At 34.8% G+C, this 14,856-nt stretch overlaps 1 long non-coding RNA gene across 1 annotated transcript in view; it reads right to left on the reverse strand.

The window, feature by feature from the left end:
* Positions 1-14,856, reverse strand: part of LOC139355622 (uncharacterized) — a 59,623-nt gene that overhangs the window by 11,141 nt on the left and 33,626 nt on the right. The window contains exons 2-3 of the long non-coding RNA XR_011606400.1: positions 8,862-8,945; positions 3,332-3,434 (exon numbers count right to left, since the gene is read on the reverse strand). This is a non-coding gene — a long non-coding RNA (uncharacterized lncRNA). The remainder of the gene's footprint in view (positions 1-3,331; positions 3,435-8,861; positions 8,946-14,856) is intronic.

A 14,856-nucleotide genomic window follows, 5' to 3' on the forward strand; every position in this document is an offset into this window, starting at 1 on the left:
AACAATGGTACCTACCTGTTTTTTCCCTTAAAAAGAATTTGACTTAGTTAAAAACAAAACAAAACAAACAAACAAAAAAAAAAACCTGTAATTTTGAGCATGATACAGTGTTATTATATAAAAAATTCAATAAACACATTTACAAATTATCTAAAATGAATTAGGGAAATCATTAAAATAGCAAATAGAAAAGATTTACAGTAATGTATAAATGAAGGACTTAAAATCCAATTGCAGTGTACAAGGGAGGGAATTATGTGCATAATCATTATTTAAGAAAATATTTATTTTTAAATCCTATGTAATTGCACATTTTCCATGGAACAGAATACCTAGCAGGTATCTTTAGATCACTACTTCTAATCTACACTTTATCTTAGCCAGAAGGCCAATAAGTGTTAGTTCACTAATTCTAAAAACTCACTGGTTTTAAAGTACCTGAAACAAGTTTGTTTAAATTAACATTGTGTTCTCTATTATGCGTTATTTCTTGCATATAGTAGGCATTCAAAACATACTGTGACCGGGCACCGTGGCTCATGGCTGTAATCCCAGCACTTTGGGAGGCTGAGGCAGGCAGATCACCTGAGGTCAAGGGTTCAAGACCAGCCTGGCCAACATGGCAAAACCCTGTCTCTACTAAAAATACAAAAATTTGCTGGGCATGGAGGTGCATGCCTGTAATCCTAGCTAATCGGGAGGCTGAGGCAGGAGAAGCACTTGAACTTGGCCGGCAGAGGTTGCAGTGAGCCGAGATCATGCCAGTGCACTCCAGTCTGGGCAACAGAGCAAGACTCTGTCTCAAAAAAAAAAAAAAAAAAAAAAAAAAAAATTGTGGATGGAGGAAAAAAAAATTATAATTGATTTTAAAAATATAAACAGGAACATATTGTATTGATATTTAAGAAGAATTCATTAAGATAATAGCTTCTAGTGCTCACATTTAAGCTAATTATTCCAAAATGAAGCTCCAGAGTCATCACTGATTAGAGAATAGGTTTTAGCCAGAGATGTAAAGAGCTAAAATGTATTGTCTTATTTTATGTGAGAAAATAAATAAGACAATATATAAGTCAAGTCACAGAAAATAAATAAGTCAAGTCTTGACTCTTTTCTATAGGTCTCACATTAATACCTGATAAAAATGCTGTAAGTTTTTAGGCTATTTTTCTTGAAGTGTTGTCTTGACTGTCTGTATCAGCATTATCTGAGTGCTTACTAAAATGAGAGACATAAATCAGTCTCTCTGGACTGGAGGCCTGGGATCTCTCTGTCTTTTTAGCAAGCACTCAGGAGATCCTTAAGCATCCTGAATCATGAGAACCACTGCCTTATGACCTCCAGTAGAATGAGGCCCCAGTGTTGACTGCACTGGAAGCGTCCAGGAGCTTGTTGAAAGTGCAGATAGACTAATTCCACTCCAGAATGGACACCGAGAAATCTTGGATCCCAAGAGTTTGGTTGGCTTTATCATGCCCCTTAGTCATTTCTAAGTATGAGCGGTTCCTCATACTCTGCATCCACGTGCTGAGAGGCAAATTTCCTCATGATCTGCTTTGCTTCCTCATCAAGCTACTATGCCCCACCATTGCTGGCTCTGCTTATGGTTGCTGCAATGTAGGCAGGGGCTGTTTCTCATTCTTACCACTTTGACAATATTAAAATAGAGCCTGACTCTAATTCTCCATTAAGAAATGGAAACTGGCTGGGTGTGGTGGCTCATGCCTGTAATCCCAGGACTTTGGCCTCCTATCTGAGGCTAAAGCAGGGGGATCACTAGAGGCCAAGTGTTTGAGACTAGCCTGGGCAACATAGTGAGACCCTGTCTCTACCAAACATTTAAAAAGTTAGCTGGGCGTGGTGGTGCACACCTGTTGTCTGAACTCTCAGCTACTTGGGAGGCTGGGGCAGGAGGACCACTTGAGCTGTGATCATGCCACTGCACTCCAGCCTGAGTGACAGAAGAAGACCCTGTCAAAAAAAAAAAAAAAAAAAAAAAAAAAAAACAGAAGAAGAAGTAGAAACCATCAGCTAACTTTTGAAACTTTTCCTATAGGGTTAGATTTCCTTACAAGGTAAGGCACTTTCTAAACAAATTCTCAGTCCTCCATTAGCAATACAGAAATCCCTACCAACCCCACCCTCACCCCCTTCCCCTGCCTCTAGGAATACTCAACAATTCCAAGGTCCAGAAAGAAAGGAATTTATTCCTGTCACCTAAATCCCTGCAGAAACATTCTCACTCTTCTCATAAAAGCAATAAAATCTGCAGGCTTAAGGCTTAGAACTTTGATCCAATAAAAGTTATATTACTATACCAAACAAACATTTAGCTTCCTTCTCTAAAATATCTGCTTTCAGATTATGGGTAGTTTTATTATTTCTTTTTTCACAGAAAAAATGGGCAGATACTTTGGTTTATCTTTGTGTAATTAGGAGCCTATTACGTGGTTTTCTTGGGATGAAAACAGTTTCTCAAAGCAAAAAAAAGGATTCTACTTTCTGAGATAGAAACTGCATGTGACTTTTAAATGTTAATCTTTTTTTTTAAGTTTCTACGCTTCATGACCTCAAAATTGCTGTGCCAAATTTCAGACATGACACTGATATACGGCATAAATACTTAAGAGATTTGTCTATTGCTTTATGTTTCCTAAGAATTCCTAAGGTGGAATAAATTACAGGCTTAACATTTTTTTCAACTATTCATTTCTATAAAATGGTAGGATAGTTAAAGAATGACAGATTGCTGATAATAAATTAAAAACCACATTTGGCTTATTTGTTTTTCTAGTTTTATTATATTATTCTAATACAGTTTAATTAACCTGACTACCTATCTATATTTCATTGATAATAAATAAATGAAAATAGATTTTGGTGTTAAGGATCCCTTACCTGAAGTGTACCCATGTGTCTGTCCTATTTTAGCCCCTTTGGGTTGCTGTAATAAAACATAAACTAGATGGCTTATATACAACAGAAATTTATTTCTCACAATATTGGAGGCTGGGAAGTCCAAGATCAAGGAGCTGGCAAAAGTGACTTCTGGTGAAAGCCCTCTTGGTTCATAAACAGCTGCCTTCTCACTGCATCCTCACGAGGCAGAAGGAGCTAATGAGCTCCCTAGGGCCTCTTTTACAAGGGCACTAATCTCACTCATGAAAGCTCTACTCTCGTGACCAAGTCACCTCCCAAAAGCTCCACCTCCATTAACACCATCACCTAGGGGGTTCGTATTTCAATGTATAAATTTTGGGGGACGCAAATATTCAGATTATATATAGCATGGCTTATTAGTAAGTGTCATATATAATAGAAGCAAACCAACCTTGATGCTTTTGTTCTTGTTGGATCTGTGAGAAACTAATTACATCAGCTTTGTTGTTTGCAGCCAGCCTCTACTTCCCACTTTCCAAACTGCCAGAAGACTTCTAATAAAATTAGCCGTAAAAGAACATTGGTAAACTTCAATTTTCTACATACCATTATAAAATTGTAGGATTGAGTTAAAAAGGCATGTGGCAGATTTTTTTTGGCATTGAAACCATCACAAAATATTTGCTTCATTAGTTTCAATGACAGTGGAACTAAAAGAATAGAGCCTGATCTGGAAGGACCTGTTTGTAGTTCTTAATACTTGAAGAACACATTAAGTAGAAATATGAGTAAATAGAATAGAATCTCTCTTCTAAATTTTCTAAGTTTTACCATTGAAGCAAAAATTATAACACTATCTGAAATGATTCTAAACACAGATAGAGGAAGTTATTAAGGCAATTATATTTTAAATGGGTTAGGGCAAAGGGAGACATACTCAAACTAAGAAAATGGGGACACGAGAAGACTGATGTTAAGTTACATCTATATAATATAACAAAGCAATCAATCAAACAGCTATACAAAGATGTGCACTTAGAAACACTGTAGATAAATCAAAAATGAATTTAGATAATGTTCCAAAATATAAAAAATCAACAATGTAGCTTAAAAGATGGCAGAAAAAAGAAAACAGAAAAATTTAAAACAGAAAGAACTAACAGAAAATAAAATGTCAGACTTAAGTCTTAACAAATCAATAATTACCTTAAATTTAAATGGTCTTCATGCACAATTAAAAAAGAAAATCTGGTAGGGTAGATTAAAAAATCATCTACCTATATGCTATCTACAAGAAACTCACTTCATTGTACAATATAGACAGATTGAAAATAAAAGAATGGGAAAATATGTATTATAAAACATTCATTAAGAGAAAGCAGAAGCTGCTGTATTATATGAAATAAGTTTTAGAGCAAAGAAAATGACTAGAGACAGAGAGGGATATTATATAATGATAAAAGGTTCTATCCACCAAGAAGATATAGTAATCCTAAATATTAGGTTTACTAACACTTAGTAAACCTATATTTACTAATACAGGTTTATATTTGAACCAACCTATGTATTCACTGATCAACAGAATTGCAAAATGTGTAAAGCAAAAACTGATAAAACTGAAAGGAGAAATAGACAAGTCAACAATTTTAGTTGGAGTCTTCAGTACCCCTCTCTCAACAATTTATAGGGCAACTAGACTAAATACCATTAAGGATGTAAAGGAACTGAAAATCACATCCACCAACAGCATGTAATTGATATTTGTACAATGGTCCACCCCAATATAGCAGGATACAAATTCTTTTTAATGCCCACAGAACATACACCTAGATAGGCCATAAAACAAACATCAGCAAATTTAGAATTGGTATCATATAGAGTGTGTTCTCCATCCATAAAAGAATTAATCCAGAAAGGATAACAGGAAGATAATAGGCAAATCTCCAAACACTTGGAAACTCACTTCTAAATAATCCATGGATCAAAAAGGAAGTTTCAAGATAAAAATAAAAATACACTTAAATTTTCTAAGTTTTACCATTGAAGCAGAAATTATAACACTATCTGAAATGATTCTAAACACAGATAGAGGAATGAAAATAAAAATACAACATAAAACATTTCATAAGACATAGTTAAAGCAATGAAGAGAGGGAAATTTATACTTTACACATTACTTTTTACTTTATCTGTTTACTTAACTTTTTGTCTATTCAAAAAGAGTAAAAGTTTCAAAATAATAATCTAATCTCCCACCAGAAACTCAAAGCAAGCAGAAACAAGAAAATAAAATAAGAACAGAAATGAGAAAATGATTAAATTTAAAACAGAAAAACAGTAGAAGAAAATCAATAAATCAAATACTTGTTTCTCTGAAAAAAACAATAAAATTGACAAACAAGATGGACAAGGGAAAAAAAGAGAGAAGACACAAATTACCAATATCAGAAATGAAACAGAACATATTACAGCCTACCTTGCAGACACCAAAAGAATAAGGGAATGCTGCAAACAGTTTTACACACATAAAATTGACAGCTTAGACAAAATGAACCACTTGCTTGAAAAACACAAACAACTATAACTCACCCAATATGAAATAGGTAATTTGAGTAGCCCTCTAACTATAAAGAAAATTAAATTTGTAACTTAGAAACACCCAAAAAAGAAATGCCCTAGACAAGATGGTTATACTGGAGAATTCCACCATTGTATGAAGAAGAGTTAACATCAATTTTATATAGTGTCTTTCAGAAAATAGAGGAGAACACTTAAGAAATTCAATTTATGAATGTAGAATTATCTGGTTACTAAAACTAGATGAATGCAGTACAAAAATTTAACTACACATCAATATCTCTTATGAACATAGGCACACATTTCTTCATCAAAATATTTGCAAATAAAATGCAACAATATATCAGAAGAATTGTATATCATGACCAGGTGACATTTATTTTAAACATGTAACACTGCTTCAGTATTCAAAGACCAATCAACCATATTAACAGGCTAAAAAAAAAAAAATATTACCATATCAATTGATACAGAAAGAGTATTTGACAAAATTTAACACTTGTTCATGTTAAAAAGTCTCAGAAAAATAGCAACAGAGTTCCCTCCACTTCATAAGCTGCATATATGAAACACCTGTAGCTAACATTATTTTTAATGGTGAAAAACTGAATGCTTTACCCCTAAGATTGGGACAAGACAAGGCTACTGGCTTTTACTCCTCTTTGTAGCATATTACTGGAAAGTCTAGCAGCCAGTGCAATAAAACAAGAAAAAGAAATAAAAGGAAATACAATAAAGGCAATAAAAGAATGAAATAAAATTGTCTATATTTTTATATGATTATGTGGAAAATCTCAAGGAATCTACAAACACTTTGGAACTAATACATGAGTTCAGAAAGGCCATGGGATACAAAATCAAGAATCAAAAATTAATTATATTTTTATGTAATTACAATGGACACCTGAACAAAAAATTAAAAATATAATATTATTTGCAATTGTTAAAAATAAATGATTTTAGTTAAAAATATACCACAATATGTACAGGACTTGTATGATAAACATTACAAGTGTGATGATGAAAAAAACCATATGAGATCTACTTAAATTGAGAGACATACCATGCTCATGGTTTAGAAAACAATTCTTTCCAAATTGATATAGAGGTTTAATATAATTTTTATCAAAATTTTAACAAGACCTTTTTGTAGATATAGACCCAATTATTCTAAAATTTATATGGAAAGGCAAAAGAATAAAATAGTATTGAAAAAAAAAGAGTCACATGGGATAAATCCATCTATCCAATTTGAAGTTCTGAAATAGGATAACCACAGTAGTCAAGTATGGGTCATAGTGGCAGAGGATATGGAATAGAACAGAGACCCCAGGAATAGACCCATACAAGTATGCTCACTGAATTTTTGACAAAGGCACAATAGCAGTTCAATGGAAAGAAGATAGCCTTTTAACAAATGTTGCTAGGGCAATCGAACATTCATGGGCATAAACATGTACCTTAACACGTCTCACCCATTATACAAAGAAATGTCGAAATATATAATGGACTTAAATTTAAAAATGTAAAACACTGTAAGACTTTTAGAAAAAAGGACAGGAGAAAATTTGGGGGATCTAGAAGTAGGCAAAAGTTTCTGAAACTTGATGCAAAAAGCATTGTTCATAAATAAAAAAATGAGTAAATTGCACCTCATCAAAGTTAAAAACTTTTTCTCTGTGAAAATTCCTATTAAGAGGATAAAATGAAAAACTACATAGTGCGAGAAACTATGTGTAAGGCACATAATGTAGTAAGGAACTCTCAAGATTCAATAGTAAAAATAAATAAATAAAATAAATGTGTGTCTATATGGTGGTGCAATAGTAGTTGCAATTTCTGCCATTACCTTTAATTGCAAAAACCGCAATTACTTTTGCACCAACCCAATATATACATACATACACAAACCCACAACGAAATGATTTTGTTAAAAATGTTCAAAAGGCACAAAGACAAATTCTACTGAAGAGGATATACAGATGGCAAATAAACTCATGGAAAAATGTTCAACATTATTAGCCATTAGGGAAATGCAAATGTAAACCACAGTGACATCATTATATGCCTAACTAAGGGGCTGTAATAAAAAATATTGACAAAACCAGTTGCTCAAGAGGATGTGGAGAAACTGGATCACTTATGCATTGCTGGTGAAACTGTAAAGAGATACAGCCCTTGTGGAAAATAACATGGCAGTTTTGTAAAAATATAAACATGCAGCAACCATATGACCCAGCAATTACACTCCTAAGCATTTATCCAAGAGAAATGAAAACTTAATTTTACATTAACACACGTACATAAATGTTTATAATAGCTTTATTCATAATATTCAAAATATAAAAACAACTCAGATTTTTTTTTGTTTTGTTTTGCTTTTGTTTTTTGAGACGGAGTCTCACTCTGTCGCCCAGGCTGGAGTGCAGTGGCGCGATCTCAGCTCACTGCAAGCTCCGCCTCCCGGGTTCACGCCAGTCTCCTGCCTCAGCCTCCCTAGTAGCTGGGACTACAGGCGCCCACCACCTCGCCCGGCTAGTTTTTTGTATTTTTAGTAGATACGGGGTTTCACCGTGTCAGCCAGGATGGTCTCAGTTTCCTGACCTTGGCCTCCCAAATTGCTGGGATTACAGGTATGAGCCACCATGCCCGGCCAGATTTCTTTAATGGATGAATAGCTAAACTATGATATATCTGTATCATGCAATACTCTACTCAGTAACAAAAATGAACACATTATTGGTCCAGACAATAACTCAAAAAAATCACTGCAGAATTATGCTGACTGAATAAAACCAAACTCAAAAAAGTGATACTGTATTATTCTTTTTATATAACATTTTGAAATTAAAAAAAAAAAAGGAATTGTAAAAGATTAGTTGTTGCCAGAGATTAGGGAAGTGATGAGGGTAAAAGAAAAACAGATGTGACTATAAAAGGCAATGTAACGGGAAACTTGTGTTTTTTTAAGTGAGGAAAATGCTCTCTATCTTGACTATCATTGCCAATATCCTGGTTGTGATATTGTGCTACAGTTTTGCAAGATATTATCATTGGGGGAAACTGGGCAAAATATACATAGAATCTTATCTCTTACAACTGCATATAAATGTTCTATAATCTCAAAATTAAAAAAATTCATTTAAAAATAAAAACTACTGGAGCTCCATTCTAGACTAATCAGATCAAAATCTCAGAAGGTGGAGCCTGGTCATATCAAGGACCTTAACTTCATCCTAGAGAAGTTTATATTCTCAATGAGAAATCATTGAGATACTAACCTGGCCTTAGTTACATAATTCTGATGTGCCCTCCCTCTTCCAAGGTGTCTGAGTTCATTTTTTACTGCTATAACAAAATACCACAGACTATGTAATTTATAAAGAACATTTTATTTCACTCACAGTTATAGAAGCTGGGATGTCTGACAGCCAAGTGCTGGCATCTTGTGAGCCATGTTATCCCATGGCAGAAGGGCAAACAAGTGCCTGAAACAGACAGCAAATGGGAACCAAACTTATCCTTTAATCAGGAGCCCGCTCCTGCAATAATGGCAATAATCCATTCATGAGTGTAGCGCCCTCATGACCTCATCATCTCTTAAAGGCCCGACCTCTCAATTCTGTTACATTGGCAATCAAATTTCAACGTGAGTTTTGGAGGGAACATTGAAACCATACCAGAGGGCTACTTCATTGACAACGAGTCCTAGAATCTTATGCCTTTAGCAGTATGTACCCCATGTTCCTTTGCCCCCTGTTTTGGGTCCAGCCTTCGTAGGTTTTGCACAGTTGCCTCACTGAACCTCAATTTCTGTTTAGGGCTGAGGTGTTCCCTTGACAATATGCCTATAGCCTTGCTTAGTCTCTGTCACATCTTTTTCAGGGGTTTTAGATCTTAATCTCCTTCCTTTTCCATCCAGACAGATTTTTCTGGGTTCTTCTGTAAGTATAGTTGGCCTTCTAGATTTCTCTTCTAACAGGTTTGTCTTTCACGTGGGTTTGCTCTGTTGAGTCTCAGCTCTGTCTCTTTTTTCTTTTCTTTTCTCACTTGCCTGTGTTGCTGATGTCCCAGCATTGGCAGCAGGACCCTGACCACATAGCTAATTCCTGATCACCCTAAAATCACCTGAAACATTCAGGTATCCCATTGTTATTCTCTAGCTCACCTTTTTGTTTGTTTGCTTCTAGCATTTATTATGGCTTGTGATTATTTTGTCTTTCTACTTTTCTTTTTTTCTGCCAGTCTAAACTATAAGTTTCCTGAGAGTGGACGCTATACCTTGCCCACCGTTGTATTTACTGTCCCTACCATGGTATCTGATGTGAAGTTAGTAGCCACTCAATAAATAATAAGTAAATAAAATTATTGGAATAAAGTATAAAAGATCAGTTACAAATAACGTTTCCATAATTCTGAGCATCTTCCAATATCTAGAATCCAGATAACTAGATTATGAAGCAACGTGATGTACTGGGAATAATATATTTTGGACACAGACATAACTGCTTCTTTCAGTTATTGGCTGTGGACCTTGGCAAGTTAACTACACTTCCTGAACCTCTATTTCCATTTTCGTAAAGTTGGAATGATTATTCCTATCACTAAATTTTCTTGTGAGGATTAAATGAAATAACCTAACACATAGGTACAGAGGCTATCATAGAGTTTAATTGGAGTTAGGATCCCTTCATAAACCCCTCAGCTTAATGTATTTTTGGACAGAGCTATTTTATTTTTAGAGTTAGGCAAGTGGAAGAAAAAATAAGTTCAGATCAGGGAAACTATTTTTAAAAGACATTCAGCATTTGTCTTGAAGTATAAATTTGATTCAGTCTTTAGCTCTGTCTTTGTCTTCATCTGCAATTATTTTTCAACAAGAACTGATGTATGTAATCATCTTCTTTAGGGGTTATAATGGCCTTAATTATCCATAATGCTATGAAAATTAATCTATTGAGGTGTGGAGGTTACTTATTGAGGTAAGTTTGCCAGTACCTTTAAGAAAGATTTAAAAAAGCATAGGAGTTAAAAGTGGAGCAGTTTAATCAAGAATGTTTATATTCAACCATGTTTGACTATTTCTTGCTTTTGAAAGTGGACCTTGTGGGGCGCATACATCCCTTGGCATTACATTTAGATAATGCTTAATTTTTTTTTTTTTTTGCTATTACATCATTTCTGAGTAAACATAAATTTGGAGCCTATCTCGAATTCTTTAAAAATTTATCCTCTGCTACCACATGTGGGACCTTGCTAGAATGTTATTTGCTGTAGAATACAAGATATGTTTCCATATCAAGATGCTCTATCTTGAGTACTCTCCAGTAGGATTGAGTTACTAAATACTCTTAAGGACCTTTTGATGAGATTTTCTTAAGATATGGTGGTCTCATATTATAAATAATTGAGTGTGGTGTTAAGATGTGTTCCAAAATATATGGTTTTACCTTAAGAACTTAGACATTAAAAATGAGGAAAATTATCTTGCTTAGACATTGAATTCACACAAAATAGTGCATACTGATGAGCGATAAGACCTTTATTGAAATTTGAACTGAGGTGCACTGTTTGGAAAACCACTTCTTTTGAGTTCACGTTTATTTAGTAATCATGTTTGAAAACATATTGCAAATAATGATTACCTATGGTCAAAATCTTTAACTATATTGCACAATGTTTGAGGAACCTACCCAGGGATTTCTTCCTTCTTGTGTCTTTACTAATACAGTTGTTGAGAAAAGAAGCTTTCTGTTTTAAAATACTCCATCTATTTTAAGTCAACTTATGGAAATTCATGGGAAAAATAGGTTTTAAAAAATCTAATTTCATTGCTTTCAATTTTTCACGGTCCTGAACATCAGCTTTAAAATGGCTGACTTCTTTGATTATTAATTCAAGCAAGACAGTTTCATACATAGGAAGGAAAAGCATTAGGAGTGGCTTCAGAGCCTTTTTGTTTTTCTTTTAGATTTACTTCATTTGGCTGCTTTCCTCTGACGTACAGTGACTGTTGTTTGTTTTAACGTCTTGGTGCATAAATGGAAAAATTTTCAATGGAAATGAATTTTGAAGAATGAAGAATGCAATAGAATATTAGATTCACCAATCTATATGAAATGAACTATTATGGCATTTATCTTTGTGGCTAAGCCATTTGTGAGTTATCTTTCTCATATGTAAAGATATGCTATAACTCAATAATCCATCATGAATTCGTTAAACATTTACCCTCTGCAGAAACACATTGCTCATACTTCACTGATATGAGACAATTTAAAAATCAATTATTTTATATGCTTATTAGAAAGGTGGTGATAGTCTACAAACAGCACTGTTAGAGAAGGTCAAATTGTGATTGATGTTCCACCCAAAATATGACTCAGCCAGTCAGAGTGATTTAATTTAGGAAATTCTTTCTCTCCTTTCTAAGAGGATCATATTCATTACTACGTAATCACCAAGGTAATAGGTTGGGATGAAAATAACCCCTGCCAGCAGGTATCCTGAAAAAAAAAATACATCAATTATCTGATATACACAGGAATATGTCATATTTTAGTGTCACATCACAGAAAGCTTCCTCTAATTGCTGACATTTTTCTGAAAACCACTCAGACATCACCAATGCCTCATTTCACATCACACATGTAATTACAGAATGATTTGTTTTTGAAGATTTTACCTAGTGTTAAACCAAGATGATCTATACTCTTTGAGTCAAAAGCAAGTGCTAAGGAATGAATTCTAAGATTTATTTAACAACCTAGAACCACGGAGTATTGATAGTCTACAGCTTCCTTGAGCAAAAACATTAACTCCAGATTTTTAAGAAAAGGACATTACGTTGGAGAATTCCAATGAATTTGCACAGTGGGAGAAAAGTGTAGTGCCATACTGTGATTTAATTGGGCTGTTAATGCTGTCATCTTAAACTGGTTATCCCAGAATCATATTAGATCCAGAACAATAGATTTCAGGCATTGAAATGTTTGCTGGAATTTCTGATAAAGCTTGCATGCCTATAAGAACGTCAGTACTTATAATCAAGACGTGATTATCTCAAAATGGTTTCTGTATGGAGGCTTCTATTAATATTATTGTCATTTCTAATTTAAGGTCAGGCAACAATTGTTTTTGCTGTAGGGTGCTTCAATAAAACTTCCTCTTATATTAGAGTGCCCCAAAATGGGAGTCGGGAAGTAAACAATACCAATTTATTCTATGTGTGTTCTGCCTGAAACTTTAGCAAATTCTATAATTTCTCAAAAGACTGAAAGTATGGGATTTCAAGCTCTTTTGGTACTCTCAAAGGAGGTAAAGAAGTAATGCTTCTTGCAGCCAAAGGTTTATCTGGATTGCTCTGTAGAGAGCATGCAGTATTGCTGGCAAATCAGAAACAAAAAATTCTCAGAATTAAGCTCTCACATTTCCATCTTGATTGTGATGTGACTGACAGAATCTTTGGATTCTAGATAAACATACACCACATTGAGGTACATTGGAGTGTGCTGCTCTAATCCATTTCCTGAATAACTAGTAAGATTTTCAGCTTCGATTAGTGCCCAGAACAAAATAGAGTTCTGCAACCAGTTCAGGCAATACAATGGTATACCACTTAGCCTTATGACCCAACAGATCTACTGGTACTTGAAATAATGGTAGGTAGAAATGCAGATTGGGACAGCTGGGAAACTTAGGAGAAAACTCAGAGTTTTGAAGCAATTGAAACTGTTTAATCATGAACTGAGAATGATCTAATCTATCAAGCTGTAAGTTCAGCCCTAAACAGTTGCATTGTGTCCTCCATGATGCTGAGCTTTGGCAGATCCCAAGATACAAGCTAAGCTGCTTGAGCAGGTGGCTCAAACCCATGTGACATCTCCTTTTGTGGCATTGCTGCTTTTTCTTCAATCCTATGATATCATGGGGAGCAAATAATGTACCAAAAGTGATACATTATTCTATCCTGACTCAGAGATAGCCCTGAAGGATAGTAGGTAAAGAAACATCCTCCTGGAAGGTAGAAGTGCAAACATAAATATGGATTTTCACTTTGCCTAGAAGAAGAGATGGTCTGAGATTCTATCTGTCTATATTATGCCATTGGTAGGTAGTAGCTGAAATTTTGGTCAAGTGATCAGGGACTTGGAAGGAATAAAACTGAAAGATGGTTCATTAGAAGATCTCAAGAAGAGGTATGTGAAGATGAACCACTCAGAATAGCCACACAATGGATTATTTTTGTATCTCATGATCATAGGGATCTACTGCATAAAAGTCTGTTAGTAATCATAATCACATGGACCAGAAGATCCAGTTTATGGGCATAAGTTAGCTTCTCTCCAGTCACCCCAGTGCTTACTCAATAATTGTGTGTTAAAACTGACCATTATGTCAGGCATGTAAGCTATGCAAAGACGGAATGTATAGAATTTCCCTTATCAAGCCTGATCTTGCTGCCACCACTGATGACTAATCAGCTTATTAACAGCAAAGAACAATATTGGGCTTCCAGTATGACACTGTTCCCCAGAGGCATCTGCTAGTCACCTAGTCTTTCCTGAAATAGACATATATCTTGGATACAGATTTGTCTTTCTTGTGCCCATTGCTTTCGTCATCACCATCATCTAATGTTTTATTCACCACCTTGCTTTTGCACGCAAGATTTCCTCTGACTAAAGAACAGCAAAAGAAATGATGTATAGGCTTATGTCCATGGAATTCACTTGTGTTTCCATATGCTCAATTCCCAGAAGCAGCTGGCCTGATAGAATGATGAAATTACCTACTGATGACTGGGATGATGAAATGATCTATTGAAGGCTCAATTACAATGTTGTATAGGTCATAGCTCCTTATGGAACCAGGTTCTGAAACCAAAGAATAGAAATAGAAGTGACTCCTCTAATCCTTAGTGATCACTTGTAAAATTTTGCTTTCTATCCTGAGCTCTGCTAGTTTGTGGTCTTAATTACCAAGGGAAAAATGTTTCTACTAGAGGACTCAATAGCAACTCCATCAAACTGGAAGTTGAGACTATCACTTGGCCACTTTGGGCTTCTTATGCCATTGAATCAAGAAACAAATAAAGGGGTTAATAAAGTTGTTAATGTGACTGATCATGTCTATCAAGGGGAATGAGGGTGCTACTTCTTAATGGAGACAGAGAGGAGTGTGTTGAGAATCCAAAAGTTTTATTGCGTTGTCTTTTAATAGTTCCACATTTTGTGATAAAAGTTAACGGGAGACTAGCTACAGCAAGACCGCACATCGCTTCAGGAATAAATGTCTCTTCAGAAATAAAAGTTTAGGTCACTAGGTATAGAGTCTCGAATGTCAAGAGTTGTGGAGAACCTGAGACTTTACTGCAAGCTAACAAGTTAACCTGTCACA

This window comes from Macaca nemestrina, chromosome 8 (genome assembly GCF_043159975.1).
Source record: "Macaca nemestrina isolate mMacNem1 chromosome 8, mMacNem.hap1, whole genome shotgun sequence".
Classification (NCBI taxonomy): Eukaryota; Metazoa; Chordata; class Mammalia; order Primates; family Cercopithecidae; genus Macaca; species Macaca nemestrina.